Raw genomic sequence first — 17,015 nt, 5'->3', positions numbered from 1 at the left:
CCTGTAAAAAAACTGTAAAACACTTACAGAGTAAAAAACGTGGGAGCATGAAGCACATCTTGGGTCTTCATCCCAAGTCATATGGGAATATTAGGAATTATACTCTAAAATAATTGAAACTGGAAAAACATGTGCATTCTCTGCAGTTGAGCTCACCAACTAAAAAATCTTTCTTTACCTGAGATGCAATATAACATTAGTAATATGGCTTTGTTGATTAAAAAGTTGTAACAAATATGTCCAGGTACTGAGATAACAGGGAAAATTGTGTTTTTTCATATAAAGTAAGACATACATGGCAATTTATCTCTCTACCACTGTTACTCCCAGAGAAATGTATTTATATTTAACCCAGCTCTGGTGCACATGACAGGCATTCTGCAGCTGTCAGTGATGTTATGTACCGCACTCATAGTAAAACTGTGCTCATTATAAGAAGTAAAATATGGTACCTGAATCTTAATCAAAGTATTATTAATAAAAATGCATTACACACATCCTGTTTGCTGAGTAATTATTCCAGAGATGAAACTGATTTCAGATCTTGCCTCATTGACTGAATGGCAGAACAGTTACTTGTATGCAGTGTCTCTGACCTGAAAGAAAATGTCTGAGACTTCATGAGTTCTATAAGGATAAATAAAAGGTTCTTTGTTTTTGTTTTGCTTTAACTATTAAGTAAAACTCAATTGTGTGTGTTATTTCTTAGAAAAATAATAATCTCAGAAAAATTAAATATAATTTATTGAATTAGAAGTCTGTATAATAATGAATTTCTATATACTTGAACATGATCCATTTTTTGAATGTGTATCATTTGGGCTTTGTTGATAGGGCTGTTAATGAAAACCCTGACTCTGTGATGGGGGTATATTTAGATGATGCAGTAGTGTTTAATTTTTTGGCAAGCCTCGATGTAGGCTGCTTGAACTCCTTAGCTTTTATATGTGCAGAAAATGTAAAAAACATTTCACTTTTCCCTGTGTGAAATTCTGGGTCTCTGTCTACATCTCAGCATTGGCAATATGTACCAGACAAGCTCTGTGCACATCCCAGTGCTGGCATCCTGATTTCATAAAATCAAGGAATGATTTGGGGTGGCAGATCCAAAGGAAGATTAAAGATCATCCAGTTCCAATCCCCCTGCTATGGGCAGGGACACCTTCTACCAGATAGCTTTGTCAGGGCTGCATCCAACTCTGTCTTGAACATTTCCAGGGACCCCTCTAGGAAATGTCTTCCAGTGCCTCACTACCCTCACAGTAAGAAATCTTTTCCTAGTAATTAATCTACATCTACCCTCTTTCAGCTTAAGGCCTTTTTCCTACCATCACATGCCTTTGTAAAGAGTTCCTCTCTGGCTTTCTTACACATCCTTTTCTTCTCTCCTCTGAAGAGCCCTCTTGTCTAGGCAAAAGTACTGAAACAGTGTGTTCCACCCAGGAATCATGATGAATCAGGACAAAGAGCATCTTAACTGTACAGCTTCAAGGGGAATGTACCCTGAAGCCTTGAAAGTGTCCTTGGCAAAGCTTCAAAAGCTAGAAATATAAACCCCCAAACTGGCTTAACAACAGCTGATTTAAAGGATTTGCTATTGCTCCCCACGAGATCTAAATTCTAATGAATTCAATAGTGACTTTTCTAGTTGTGGAAGGTATTTCAGACTTTTTGTAAGCTTAACTACAAATGTGGTTCAACCAGGACCATTTTACCCAGGGTCAGGCAACGAGTGACAACTTTCCTTCTGCTCCTTGTAAAGGACTGTTCACATCTGAAGGAGAAAAAACCATTGAAAGCAGGAGGGAAAAGCGTATTTCCAGTGTTCACTGCCTCCCAAACAAGTGAGATGGAGCTGGCAGATAATGGTGGGACCATTCATCTCGTGGCCAGTGCCTCCCATGCCATCTGCGAGCTGGCTGCTGTATCCATGGCAATGGGCAGATCAGCTTCTAGCTTTTCAACATGCAGGACGGAAATTGCATTATTTTATACTTGATGTAATGGCTGTCTGGTTGGACATTCATAGCTAATAAACAATAAGCTTTAGGTCAGGTGTTTCCTGGCAGCTAATGGCCACCTGTACTAAAAGCTGTCAGTTGCTGCAGTAATACATTAAATGATAGAAAAAGGTCTTTATGCCAGTCATTATGATGTCAATGCAAAAGTTTTGTTTCACATGTAATCAACTTTATGACAGTAATGCCACTTCTAAGTGACAACGAGAATTGCCTGGTAAGTAGAGAAATGCAGTGTACACCAGGCAAACTGGTACTTGCAGAGAAAAGACCCAACTTGCATGAACTGCCAAACTGCCAGTGAAAGGAAGAAATAGCATTATCTTTCTTGACAGAATGCACCTCACCCTTTACAACTTAGACTTTTTCTGAGGAGCCAAGAGAAGAGGGAAGCACAGGACCCCATTTCAACACTTAACACATTGATTCCACTTCTACCAAACTATGGATAAAGTATGTTTCCTACCAGGATGTGAGAAGCCATAAAAAAGCAAAAGCCTTCCCTACAGGCAGTGTATGATGTAAGAGCACATGTATGAATTTCTACTCAGAAGACATTAAAATGACAAGGGTCATGTAAGTGTCCATAGTTGCCTGAACCACACATTTCTGGGTGTACCATTTGTGGTGATAACATCTCATAAGAGCCCTGAGCTTAGTACACATCAAAAGGAATCTATTCTCAAGTTTTACTTCGTGCCTTATCTTTGCTCTCCCATGCAATCTATAAATGGCAATTGATTTGTACATGGATGTGAATTTGTAATAAAGAAGTGTAGGACGATGTCTTTCTTCTTCAAACACCTTTTTCTGCCTTGGTGAGGAAAATGTTGCATTTAAATTGAGCTGTATACTTAACAGAGGCACCCTGTGGTGTAACTTCTAAGCTCCTACTAAGCAGAAGGTTAGAAAACAGGATTAAAGCAACCATCTCTCCAGCAATTTTTAAATCCATGTGTTGACTGTTGCTATTGAATTCAGAAGCTACTTGTGCCTCAAAACCCACACAATGTGGACCAAATACTGGAAAGAAAGTACTTCCTGTGACCTCTCTAGCTGTTTGACAATCAGCAGTTGCACAGCTGGCAGAAAAGCCAGGAGCAGCCCCTAGGCCTGGCTTGTGTCTATGTGCACCTGAGCTGATTGCTGGAGGAGACCCCATCAGTAAGGACAGCCAATGATTTTCAGCTGCACCTTCCAAAGAGACATCCATACATGCCCTTGTATCCCCAGAAGGAGGCAGCAGGAAAGCAGAGCACAGCTGGGCAGTTGTGATGTACAAAGGAAACAGAAAGGCAATTCACTTATTTCTCACTTGCCTGTTTCTGCTTCTCCTCAAAAATAGTTTCCTCAGATGTTTTTTCCCACAAGTAGAGATAGTGCTGATTATTTACGTTAATAAGTAGCTGGTGTCCTCAGGCAACCACTGAAGGGCATGGAATTCAGTGGGAATTTTATCCCTAACACCATCAGCCTAGGATGCTACACTGGCCCCTACCGATAACAGTCGTCATTTATATACACGTGTGAAAGAAAGAAGGATCAGCAAGGGTAAGAGTCATGAGGGATGGAGAAGACAATCATATCAGCACTGTACTTCATCTCTGCCTCTTCTCTGGTTCTAATAACTGTTTTATAATTTAAATAAATGCACAAGGTTTCATTTGAATTTTAGGCAAAGGTGAAATAGCAGGGAAAACTCTCTCTCCCTGAGAGTTTTGGAGCAGTAAAAAGGGGTCTTTACTTTTGTATAAAGAATGGCAGATCCAAAAAAAAAGAGAAGATGGTCATGGGAGAAAAAAAGGAGCAGAATGAGGAGGTATCCACACTGGCTGATGGAAAACAACAGGTAATTTGAGAAGAATCTCATTACATAGGGCAAATTATAAGATTGAACTTGCAAATAGAAGGCAAGAAAATAACAGTTATGAAAGAATTAGCAAATAAATAAATTAAAAGGCAGATGTAGACAGGACTAAAATATTGCTTTTAACATATTGCTTAGTGCAAAATGTGTACTAATGTTTCAATAAAGGGGCAAAGAGTGAAAAAATTACATCATACCATAATTTTAAATGAATTAGAGATCTCTTGCAGCAAATTCACATATATATATGTGTATATAATGTCTGTATATATAACAAACACAGGGAAATTCACTCCCACTGTAGAAATCCCTGTCAGATTCACCCACTTCTGCAGAATTGCTTCAGCCTGTCTTGTCCTTAATAACAGTGACTCTAATGGTCTGTTTCTGAGGTGAAATGGAAAGGTGAACAGCATGTGAATCATTATGTCTTTCCAAGTCTGCTGACAGCCTGAAGAAACACTAGAAAGGTACAAACTAGCTGAATTCTGACATCTGAAGTTCATAGTCTGCATCTTATTAGAAATAAGTACAATGCAAAATTAAATAGAATACCCCATTATTATAATATTTACCGAGTGCATAATTAAAATAGTAGAGAATTTCTCTATCTGCCACAATGCTTTGCAAACTCCAGAAGACTATGAAGACAGAACAGGCTGCTAGTGGAACGGATTTGATACCTGGCTGCTTACCAGAAAATGGCTGGCAAATTTTTGTCATTGTGCAATGTAGTACCTTAGTGTGGATACACCCACAGAAAACTGTGATCTTGAGAAGACAGGGACACATATTTCTGCATACTCACACTTGTTGTGTCCTTTGGGGTGATGAATCAGATACTTTTGCAGGGAGACTGCAGAGAAAACCTACTCAGATATGACATCTGGTTTTGTTTCCTTCACAAAAAAAGGGGATTTAAAAGGTCATCTAATGGAGGCATATGTCATCCCACTGACAAAGAAAATGATTGAAGCAAATTATAACAGTTATTATTAAAGTAGGGGGTGAAGAAGGGCCAATGTTGTACAAAAGACTTATGTGCAAATTATTCAAAGGGGAACTTCTAACTGAAGAAGGAACTGTGGAAGGAACATGAATTCTCTGAACTGCTTAGTGGTACCTGTACTTCATGTGCATCTGAACTAAACAAAGCTCAGGCCAAGGAAAAATTCCTCTCATGAACATCCTACAAATGAACTTATCCAAGGAGGAGAAAAGGAATACGCCTGCAAAAAAGTAATTCTTGCAGTTGAGACATTTGGGTTTATTTCATGTGAAGACAGAGGTGGTTGGGCCATCTGTGCAGTACAAATAAAAATCAGTTCTAAAGTGCATGAATCCTAAAGCACCTTTAGCAAATAAAAGTTTTTTTTTTTTATTCTTTGGAGACAAAAACTGGCCTCCAACTGTATTACCTAATGAGTATCATGCACTACCTAAGGGCAAAAATGTGAATGAAAATTCTTCAAGTCACTGTGCAGTGTTTCAAGTAGCAAGAACATCCTTCTCTCATATCACTGATAGCATCAATTTCATGAACAAAAGTAAGCAATGAGTCATTTTGAACAGCAGGTAATGACAGTACTGGCCTTTATTCTCCCTTGTGCCAAACCCCCTTTCACACCAGTCTGGGAGACTATAAAGTTCTAACAGCAGCACTTCACCACACCTTGAGCAACCCTAATGAACATGAAAATCAAACCCATTACTTGAGAGAGGGTATAATAAAGTGTCTGGATGCCAATAACCCTCACACAGGTGCCCCACTCACTGGGAGACAGAAAGAGACCCATCAAAGAAACTAGGGAGGGAAATAATTCCATTAGCTGCAGAAATCAGGGAAAACCACTTCCAAGAAAGGTGGCATGCTGTACTTGGAAGGAAGGAAGGATAGCCTCTATCCCTCTGTGGTTGGTTTTGCAGACAGTAAAAGAATGTGGGGGAAAAACAAAACAAAGAATAAAGGAAAAAGAGGTCTTTCTGAAACCTGAGCACTGGCCATCTGAAGGATCTACCAACTCTGCAAGACAGTGCATTGAGCAGGCAAGTGCAGCTAAAGATGACTGGAGAGACAGGAGAGGAGAAGATAAAAGAGAAACAAAGACAAAAGCTGAGAAAATATTACTAGAATAAAGCTAGAGGGGAGAAAGAATAAAAAATGCAAGGGAGAAAAATGATAATTTAAAAAGCCAAACCCATAAACAAATAACCCTACAGACTTAGACCAGATGTTTCTAATAGCAGTTTGGGCTACAACACAGTTCAAATCTGAGCCTAAGAGAAAACAAAAGCAAGACACATGGGAACACTTTCTCTTTTAATTCACCCTTGTTTGTTACATGTCCTGATTTTACTTCTAAAAAGGGAAACTGTCTGGCTGAGAAAACACCTTAAACATTTCTTGATGTTATCACTGGCTTTCTCATCTCACATTCCCATTATTGGAGTGCTTCCATTTTGACTATTGATGTTTTCTCTCTCATCAAGCAGCTGCATTGAGTGCATCACCTGGGTTCAGAGGGATTTGGGGCTTGGTACTGGAGACAAAAGGGTAATAGTAACACCCAAAATCCACATGGATCTCAGAAGAATATTTCCCATAATAAATGCAAATAGGCATCATGCACCTTTTGTATTGAAACATTCTGCTTATGCCTTACACCCAGGGCATGGGGCCAGCAATCCTGGGTAACCTCAGGAATGCTTTACTAACATGAAGCTCCACCGTTTTCTGCAGCCTCCACTGAACCAAGACTGGCTCTTGGTGATGCTTCAACACCCTGCTCCACTGCTTGGATCTACCTACAGCAGGGAAAGTCAGTTCAGTCCTGCAGGTGGCTCCAGGATGGGTGTTCCCAGCCTCTCTTTGGGAAATGGTCCATGTCTGACCTTGGAAAGTGCAACACTTTTCTCCTGTGCAGATTTCCTAGCTGTGGGGTGGCCCAAGGCCATGGCTTTTACTCTGTGAGTGATATTCCCCACACTTGCAAAGGACAGGCATTTAACACACCATCTGCCTATGGTCTTCTCATGGTCTACCATGTTCCTGGCAGCACCATACCTCCCACTACATTTTGGCTCCTTTTCCCTCAGATTCAGTAAAGCACTCGTGTGCGATATCAAAATCTTGATACAATAAGAAGGGATAGAAAAAGCTGCAAACTAAAGGGGAATTCTACATATTTCAGAAATGGTAGAAGCTATTGTTTTGCATAATGCCTACCCAACCCCAAATTGATGCAGCAGATGGAGGAAGGGGAAACAGGTTACATGTCTGCAGTGTAAGTGTACTGACAGGCTTTGCTCTGCCAACCAGCTAAATGACTTGCCATGCCTCTGTTAGAGTGATTTTTGAGAGGATGTGAAATAGCACTTTAGATTGTGATTTATGAGTGCTTTTCATGTCACAAGAGTGTGCTGAAGCACAAGTTTATCTGCAGGTACAGCCCTTGGGTTATAAAAAAATTATTTCATAAAAGGCAAAGTATTTTTCATTTGGATATAGAAAACAAAGAGTAAGCCTTGATTGGAATGTCTTAGTAAGAAACACCTTGGAAAATCACATTATTTGTATAATCATGTTATTTGCCACTTTGTGACTTTAAAACAAAGAGAATTCAAACAAAGATAAATTTAAAAAATTATCTGCTTTATTTGCTTCCAAATTAATTTTGTCAGGTGCTATTTTATGACTTCGTGTTCTCAGCTTTCACACCAGTGCTTATGAGACTGGGGTGTCTTAATTTTGTTGATGCATGCTTAAGAACAGATCTAGGAACTTAGGAAACTAGGTGTTGAGTTCCTGCAAACATGTGCCTTATAAGGACTGTCCTGGGAGCACTGAACCTGAACAGCCAGAAGTCAATCCTGTTTTCAGTTCCACTAGAAATCCTGGGGTGGATTTGAAGAAATAATATTTTTGAAATCTGCAGAGTTTACTACCAAATCTGTATTTCTCTGTAAAGTATGCATGATCCATGGATTTGTACTTATTTCACTGCAGGCTGCACATAAAAAAAAAAAAACCAAAACAAAACAAAAAAAAAACCTACAGCATTTCCTATTACAAATCAATAATTACTTCAGCAAACTTTTTAATTTCAAAGACAGATATAAGATTAGTGAGAGGTATGTGAAACAGGCTGAGATGCAGAGTTTACAGTATAGTCTAACATACACTAATATTCTAATATACAGTTGGTTTATACCAAACAGAGTTTGTAGCTATGTATATAAAACAAACCCAGTGTACAGCTATGAAGCTCTAGCTAGGCAAGCTGTTTTACAATTGTCTTGCTAAATATTTTCTAAAAATCATCCCACCCATTTCAGATCTAGACAAGTCTATGCATAGCTAACTTGAACAAGAAGAAAATGTTTGGTTTTTTTTAATCCCACCTTGAATTTCTGCTTCCCAGGAATCCCAGGTCCTTTCCAGTGTCCTGTACCATGACCAAACCTACCCTTTTCCATCCCTAGGCTGTGCCCCCTAACCTTTCTGACCACCACAATGCACTAACAGGTAGGGGTGCCCCATCCCCATCCAAGTGGTGGTAATGCAAGCACAGGGATGCAGCTGCAGGACTTTAGCTCCAGCCTCTGTTGTCACACCCACTGGTTGTGGCCCAGAACAAGGATTTGCAAACTCCATGATTGACATAAGGCTCCTTGTCTGCACATCACATGCACATCAGCAAGTTCATACAGGATCTGTGTGAAGGAGCAAGGAGATGAAGGTTGCTTCAACCTTCAGGTTAAAGGTGGCCCATGAAGTTTTTCAGTTGATGCATTTTGGACATAGCAAAAACACTTATACCTCTTTCCCTGCACCTAAAGTAATCTGCTTTTCACTTCAGTATACAGTCCTTTTGTGAGATTAGTTGAACAATTACAAAAAAATCCGTGCTTGCCTGGAGCTGAAATCACCCACTAGCACTAAAATAGGGGTTTGGTAAGATACCACTGGCTGCTTCACCATTGTATGACCACAACAGCATCCCCACAGCAGCAGGACTCAAGGACTCAGGGCCTTCTCACCTGCTTGTGCACAGCCACCACTCCCTCCTCTGTTTCTAGATCTCTGCTGCCAATCCACATTACCTGACAGTAAACATGACAAATTGCCACCATGACAAGTGGCTCAGGCATTTCATCAAGGATGGTAATATACTATGGCCTCTCCTCTTTTGTATTTCCCTGACATTGCTGTTCATTGCTTCACTGGTTCTTTCCATGGCTGCCCTTTCACCTGAACTATTGTCAGCCTTCATTGACATGGTACCAGCCACATCCCTTGTGAAGCCACTGCACCAGGTGACCAACCTTTCCTCTCAAGATGTACTTGTCACAGATTTTAAATTCTAGCTAAGCATAGCTTCACCAGTTTTCCTATCTGTGAGGGAATGCTATCAAGTGCTGTGGCACCAGGAAGTGGGTAGACAATTACAGGGAAGAAACTCATCCTAATTCTGATCCGTTGGAAACACTGCTCCTGTTTTCACTGTGTGTCACATTTAGCTCCTTTGTGTGTGTTTTGAAGATGTCCCCCTAAATAAAAAAATAAATTATTAAAAAAAAAAAAAAAAACACCAAAAACACACCCAAAGAACCAACTAAAACCTGTGGGATTAAACCGTCCTGTTTTTGCAATCCTTCAGCTGCAGTACTGCCACAGCAAATCAGTAGGTCACACTTCTTTATTCCTACACAGCAACTCAGCAGTAACAACAGAGCCAAATGAAGCTTTTCTACTCATTGATTTCTGTAGTCTAATACCTGCCAAGCGTCTTTGACTTGTGTCTACAGCCTCCAGGACCCTGAGCTGGCTTGCCTCCAGCTACTAGCTGAGACTGCAGCAGCTCAGCTGGCATGGGGAGCACAGGCACTGTGCACCCATTTCACTGAGGCCACAGGCACATTAAATTCATGTTGGATCTCCAGCTCTTTACAGGTCTTGGGAGAAAAGGGAATCCACTCAGCAACTGGTTTGTTTTTGCAGAAATATCATTTTTGTTGCTTTTCCTACAAATGATGTTTCCATTTAGGGACATTTATAGAAACACTGACATATTGAATGTGCTTGTGGAAAACAGGAGACCTAGAGGAGGCATTTTGAAAGGCATATTAACCCACCAAATGTTGCTGTCCAAAAGGTTATGGAGCAGAGAAAGAACACAGCCACAGGTGATCTCTTACCTGGTGTAAGAAAGAGTTTATTGAAGGAAGCCATGGCTTTAAATAAGATAGTGAAAAACAGAATACAGACAGTTCATTGGTCAGAGAGACACCTCTTGTCTCTGGCTTTGCTATGGATCCAGCAGGTGCTTATATTTTGCTATGATTTTTTCTCTTGTATTTACAGTAGAGAAAAACTTTATCCTGGGAAAACTCCTGGCTGAAGTTAAAAAGGTTTCACAGCCTGATAAAAAGACTCAGAACCTGAGAAAAAGGCCTAATGTGCCTAGCTCTTCAGCAGTGTCCACAGCCAAATGTATGAAAAGGAACTCTGAAAGAGTAAACATTTTTAAACTGATCTTAAATGGTTTCAAAGTCAGTGGAGTATACTGCAAAACTCAGCCATCTAGTTTTATAAGAATTGTGCAGTTCTCCACCACCTCCACCCTGGATTGCACAGAGCATGGATCAGTCTTTCCTTGAATGAAGGCAAATTAGAAGTTTCACGAGACTTCAGCAAAGGCACTTCTCTCAGTCCAGAGATCAGAGTAGAGAAAGTTCAAAGCAAAAACAACACTAGCCTGAAATGTACATACTCTGTATGTGGGTCCTTGGCACCAGCTGCTTCCTTTTGTAGAACCTCTCCTGGAGCAGTAGAAGCAGTCTACAGCATCTTACAATGCCATCATAGTTTATTGCAACCTATTCAATTTTTCTGGAAGTTGAGAATATAAACTGAGCAGTGCATCTGCTTTCCATGTGGGATGACACAGATAGCTCCCATCTGATGCTATTAGTACCATTTACTGGAGTAGCATCTAAAGGCCCTTGATTGGGATTAGGCCACTATTACAGGTACTGCTTGGACTTAATAAAGTAGTGCCTACCTCAAATAAATAAGAAAAAATGTATACTAAGGTACAACCTTTTTGTAAAAGGAGCAAGACAGAGGTTACTGCTGTGGTTATACACTTTTACAGCCCAGGCACAAATGGGGTCATTTGTGGGGTCAGAGAAAAATTCCTTTGGTCTCATTCTCATGATTCGTGTTTACCACTCAACTGCAAATCTGGCAGAGTTGCTGATCTCAGCTGAAGCCAGCCCTGAGAATGCAAAAATGCCAGAGGTCAGGAGCCAGGTGGGATGGAAAACTGGGCAGGGAAACCTGCTCCAGTCTCCTCTGCCAGCTGCTGTTTCTGACAGCCTCTGCCAGGAGACCTATGCCTTTCTTAGCTCTAAATCCACCCCTGACAGCAACTGAATGTCTTTGATTTGTATGAATAAATTTCAAAATGCCCTGTGATTACAGCTTCATAATATTCCGGAAGCAGATGGTGGGCACAGATGACACTGACAGTAGTTGCAAGTGCAAATAGGAGGTGGCAGAGACGAGTGAGGAAAGAGAGAGTTAGTTTAGGAAAACCATGAAAAAAAAAAAGAGCTATTACTTTGAAGATGCAACCAAATAATGAAAGCAGGTAGAGAGGATGCAATTTCTAGTAAGAGAGAAATACAGGGCTCTTCTTCTTGAACTCATACAGTATGTGCTTAAATGTCTTTCTACACAGAGAAGAGAGGTTCACAGAGAGAGAAAGATGTTAATATATTCAACTGCCCTTGACAATTAGGACTAAAACTCTGGTCTTCCAGGAAATAAATAGCAGTATACATTTCGGAAACAGGACTCATCTTCTGGATGAACCCCAGCTTCTGCTTTACTTCAGATGATAAAGTTTACTGCTCTGAGACAAAGCTCCTTTCTAAAGCATCTTAGGAAACAATGTATTTATCTGCCAATCCCACCAAAGTTTTAAAAATCATTATATTCTCACTGCAAACCTTGAGCTAGTATTTACTTTTATTAAGATGCAAGTGGGAATGAGAAACCATCCATGGTACTAAATTGAGTTCTTACAATGTCTCTTCAGAATACTTTTACTCTCACTCCAGGCAATAAGGAGAGATTATTTTCTTCCTTCTACAATTGAAAGAATTAAGCAATAGAGAGGAAATCTCCTGGAAGATACATCTTTTTCCTCTCTGCACCATCTCTCTTTCCCAGATATTTTTTTAAACATAGCATACATCAAAGTGAAAACTGACATGTGGTTCCCTGAAGCTCTCCTACACTTTTTTGATTTTGGAAATTTCATTTTCTACCTTATGATGATTATATAAGTAAGGATAAAATGCTTGTTTGGGGTTCATCTTAGACAGATATGTAATAAACATTGTAACTTTCCACTGCAATGGAACAAATTATTTTATAGATGGGCAGGAAGGGACTGTGTGGATTAAATTATATTTGAGCACTTGAATATGGATAAAGATGCTATATGGTGAATATATGGAAGAGTGGAAAGGGGGAGAAAGAAGAAGAGAGGCATTGGTGGGTTAGCCAGTGAAGGCCTCACTTTTGCTCTAAATGCAGTCCACTCTCATTTCTCAGTCCCACTGAGTTGCAGCTGTCCATATGCACGCACGCACACACACAGACATAAAGTCCCCATTATTAACAAAAAATTCACCATATTTTGCAGTTTTTTCTCAGCTAATTGCCAAGTCTGAGTCAGCACAAATTACACCTGCCTTGTAACAAAAAGTTTGTTCTTTCAGGTGCACAAAACAAGAAAGATAATTTCAAACATGTCATGCTGCGCTGCATTACTTGCTTGCCTTTTTGCTTTGTGGGATGCTGTTGTTCAGAAAGGATACCACTGAGGCTGATAAATTCACCTTACTTCCAGCTGTTAAGTAGGAAAAAATAGCTTTGTGTTGCCCTGACTTTCCTTTCATGAAGTTTATAAAATACCAAAGTGCATCTATACCTTAAAAGGAGAAGACCATCTGCTCAACACCTTAGGCACTAATTTTTCACACCAGGATTGCACACCAATCCTGCACACCACTCCCTGAAAGATCCTGCTCCACTTTATCTATCAACAACATCCAGCACTTTGTCTGTTTTTTAAAAATATCTTTCTAATTACTTTGCTGTCTTGACGTGCAGGTGTGTTCTCAGTGTATGAATAGCTTTCCTCTGCCTCATCAGAGTGGGGAGGAATTAATCCCAGAATGCTGTGGCAGAGCCTGGTGGAGAACACAGTGAGGTCTGGGGAGTGCCTGTGCAGAGCCACTCTGTCACACTCTTTGCTTGCCATGGCTTGCCCAGTTAGCCCAGTTAGATTTAAAAAAATGTCACTGAGAGTGCAAGCAGGAGACATCTGGAGTACAGTTCCTCTATACTCCAAATGTGCAGATCAGAGCAGATCAACCCTCGAGAGCAGAGGGCAAACTTAAGGACAGGGTAGAGCAAAGCTATCATGGAAAAGGAAGCTTGGTAAGGTTCTCTTCCAAGGCTGTATGCACTAGGATTCATGACAGGCTCATTCTAAGAATGCCAGTCAAGCAGGCATTGATGAAAGCTGGCATTGCTCTGAGGCATGCACTCAACTAGATCCACTGCCACAGATCTGATGGGCATCCATGTATGCATTATCCAGGTAACATGGGGACAATGGGGTTTGCTTCCACCTTGTCCATTTCACGTGACTCATGATCTTTTGGGAATTTAGTGACACTACCTGAGCCTCTTTGTAGGAGATACCAGGCCCTTGCATGGTACAAGCTTGTTGGTCTGCAAGACTGGAACCTCTCAACGTGCTGTTTGGCTTGGCTGACAGCCATGCAACCTGTGCTTTGGCACTGTGAGTGACCCATCTTGGCATTTTGCCTGTATCTTTGAAGGATTTATGTTATGGTGGATTGATTTTATTTTTGCAGTTTATACCCAGGCATTGACCTTTGGCTATTGGCAGATTGATCCCTTCCTAGCATCTTTGTTCATCCAGCATTTAGACTTACATCATGATAGTAAAGGTTGAAGGACCTTTCTTACAGCTATGCCTAGAAATAAATAGCAGTATTGTAAGAAGGCAAGGGCAAACTGAAAAAACTTGAATCAATCCCCAGTGCAGCCAAACCTTTCACACAGTATTCACACAATACTTCCATCAGAGATGACGACAGCCCTACCTGGTGAAAAAGCTCTTTGTTTCACCTACAGCTTCTCTACAGCTGCCAGTTTCTCTAGCATACCCAGTTACATCTTGACAATGGTGGGAAGGAAGAGATAAAGCCCATTCAAAAGTGGATATATTTGTATGATTTTAGCAGCTACAGAGCAGGCAAATTTAATGAAGTGTCACATGTGACCCAGCTGAAATGTTGGGAAAACACTGTCCAGACTGTCAGAGCCAAGGGTTTATTTGAATGTGAATTGTCCCCTTTATCAAGCCCCCCTGGAGACTGCAGTATCACCTTGTAAAAATTGGCAATGTCACCTACACTGATTATTCCAGGGTATTGGCACTGGGGTTTCTGCTTGGACAGTAAAACACAGAGAAACTGAAACACAGAGAAAAAGAGATTATTTCTGGGTGCCCCAGGAGCTGCTCAATGCATTTTAGAGAAAGCATTGAGTGTACTGGACCTTTGCCACATGGAGGCTTAGGTTGCCCCTGAAACACCATAGTTAAGTTCAATTTGTCTTGGAAATAAAAAGTTATCATTTTATTTCAAAATAATTGGACTGCAAGTGCTAGTGATTCAGGAGCTATTTTACACACAGCTGTGACACAGCTGAGCTGTCCATGGGTAAAGAATGGGATGGTTAGTTACAGAAGGTCATCTTATCAGTCCTCCCATCAATTAATTCTATTGACACAAGTCATCCTTAGCCTACACACATTTAGATTTTCCACATTTTTATTTCAGTTGGGAGTATTACTTTCCTGCAGTACAAATACTATGTAAATGTCTTTTCCATAGCATATAGCCTGATAACTAACTGGGCTGAAGTAGCTTAATAAAGTTTTATGTAAAGTGTTGCCTTTCTGTGGCCTAAAAAAGCCCTGTGAATAAAAGAATTCTCCAAGCACAAATGTGGCCATGGACCAGGCAGTCCTGAGGAGTGGCATCAGCCTAACACTTAAGGGAATCCAGATCTCAGTCTAGTTATTGTTTTAAAAATGTGTATCTCCATTTCCTGTTACACTGATTTCTGCATCTCTTTAAAGGTGTGGAAAGACTTTCAAGAGTTTATAAGTCAGACAGCATGAATGTTGTCATGTCCTCAGCTGCCTATTTCTTTGCTTTCAATGACAACTTCATCATGATCTTTAAAGCTCTTTCTTTGCTTTTCAGAATTGTGTTTGTACTCTTCCCCAAAGATTTAATTTGCAGCTTGTTATGAGTAAACATGGAGAGAAGTAAACTGTGGAAGTTCATCTTCTGGCTTTTTCATCCTGCCTCAATGTGTGTCTCATCTACCTACATGCAGCAGCCTGGATTTCTCACTGTTTATTTCAGGTAAATATGCTGGCCTTCTACTCATTTGTAAATCAACTTCCTTGATATAGCATTAGAACTTATATATTTGGTTTATTAGGAGACTTTAGTTCTAAAAATTTCAATACTAAAATCCCACAGGACACTGCCTAGCTGACAGGCAAAAATCTCATCCTGGTTATTGTCCACTAATAACATACATATCCCTTTTACTATGACATCCTATTAGAGTTATGATGGGAATTGTCTTAAAGGCCTCTTCCTTTTTTCTCTTTGCCACAGCAGAACAGCTGTACCACTATCTTTTTTTTTTTTTCATGTACACCCTATACATTGTATAAGGCAATGGTAGACTAAGAGAAAGAAAATAATGACTTGTGATTTTGTGTTTCTTTCATTAATAAAGTACTGCATTGAGAGTAGAAAGGAAACTTATTTGAAGTTTTATCTTTGTCAGGAATAAATGAATAAGCAAGACAACTTTTTAATGCGAAGAAGATGGCAGGTGGTTCACCATACACATATTTTGCTGTGTATCAAAACTGCATCCAGAGTCTATATGAAGTTATGAAGTATTAGGGCTCCATCTAAGACATCAAATAATTTTTCTGCTTGTCAGCAAGATGAATCATACAATATGTCCTTCCTACTCATTGTATGCTCCCATATGCATATGAGCACACACCCCTGTGTGCTTTGGACTGCTTGGTTTAGGTTAATTTCTTAATTTTCCAATTCTTAGCAGAATGTCAACTTAGACTAATTTACCATGTTCTCTGGTGGTACCATGCATCATATAATTTTGTGATGGAAGGAGTTCTTACACTTAATAATGCACTCCAGCTGCCCTATGTAGTGCTCCTGGGTTTAACATTCAGAATTGAATCACAAGGTTTTACATTGCCTTGGATTGCAAAGCAGCATGTAGCCAACTGTATTCTATCACTATCTGTTGAAACCAGGTGGGACAGTGATCTTTATATCTGGGTACGGTATCTTCTGTTAATGGACCACCTGTTAAAACCAGCTGGGGCAATCATCTTTATCTTTTCCACAACCCACCCTTCCTCCAAGAAGATACCTTCTGTTAATGGGCCACTGAGTCCCACTGCATGACTGATAAAATTTCATCATCCCATTGGGAGATGCTCCAGCCAGGGGGAGGAGCCAAGCCTTTCCTACCTAGATAAAAACTGAGATTTGAAACATCAGAGCAGCTTTTTTCCACTGGATTCCTGAAAAAACACCCCAGACCCTTTTATATCATCCCTGGACCTTCTGAGGAAAACTGCACCTTCTACAGGAGCACTGCTTCAGCTGAACCACATCTGTCACTGCAGGAGGATGCAGCCACCATTTAATCAGACTGATACCAACACCCTGACTGACATGGTGTCTGGTTGTATTCTGACTCTGTCAGGGTTTTGGTTCTTTTTTTTTTTTTTTTTGTATTACTGTACTTTTATTTTAATTTTCCCTCATAAAGATGTTATTCCCCTATCTTTGCCTGAGAGCACTTTCATTTCAAAATTATAATAATTTGGAGGGAGGGAGTTTACATTTTCTATTTCAAGAGAGGCTCATGCCTTTCATAGCAGACACCT

This window comes from Erithacus rubecula, assembly GCF_903797595.1.
Source record: "Erithacus rubecula genome assembly, chromosome: Z".
Taxonomy (NCBI): domain Eukaryota; kingdom Metazoa; phylum Chordata; class Aves; order Passeriformes; family Muscicapidae; genus Erithacus; species Erithacus rubecula.
The sequence above is the reverse complement of the archived record's forward strand: the minus strand, read 5'-3'. Positions refer to the sequence as shown.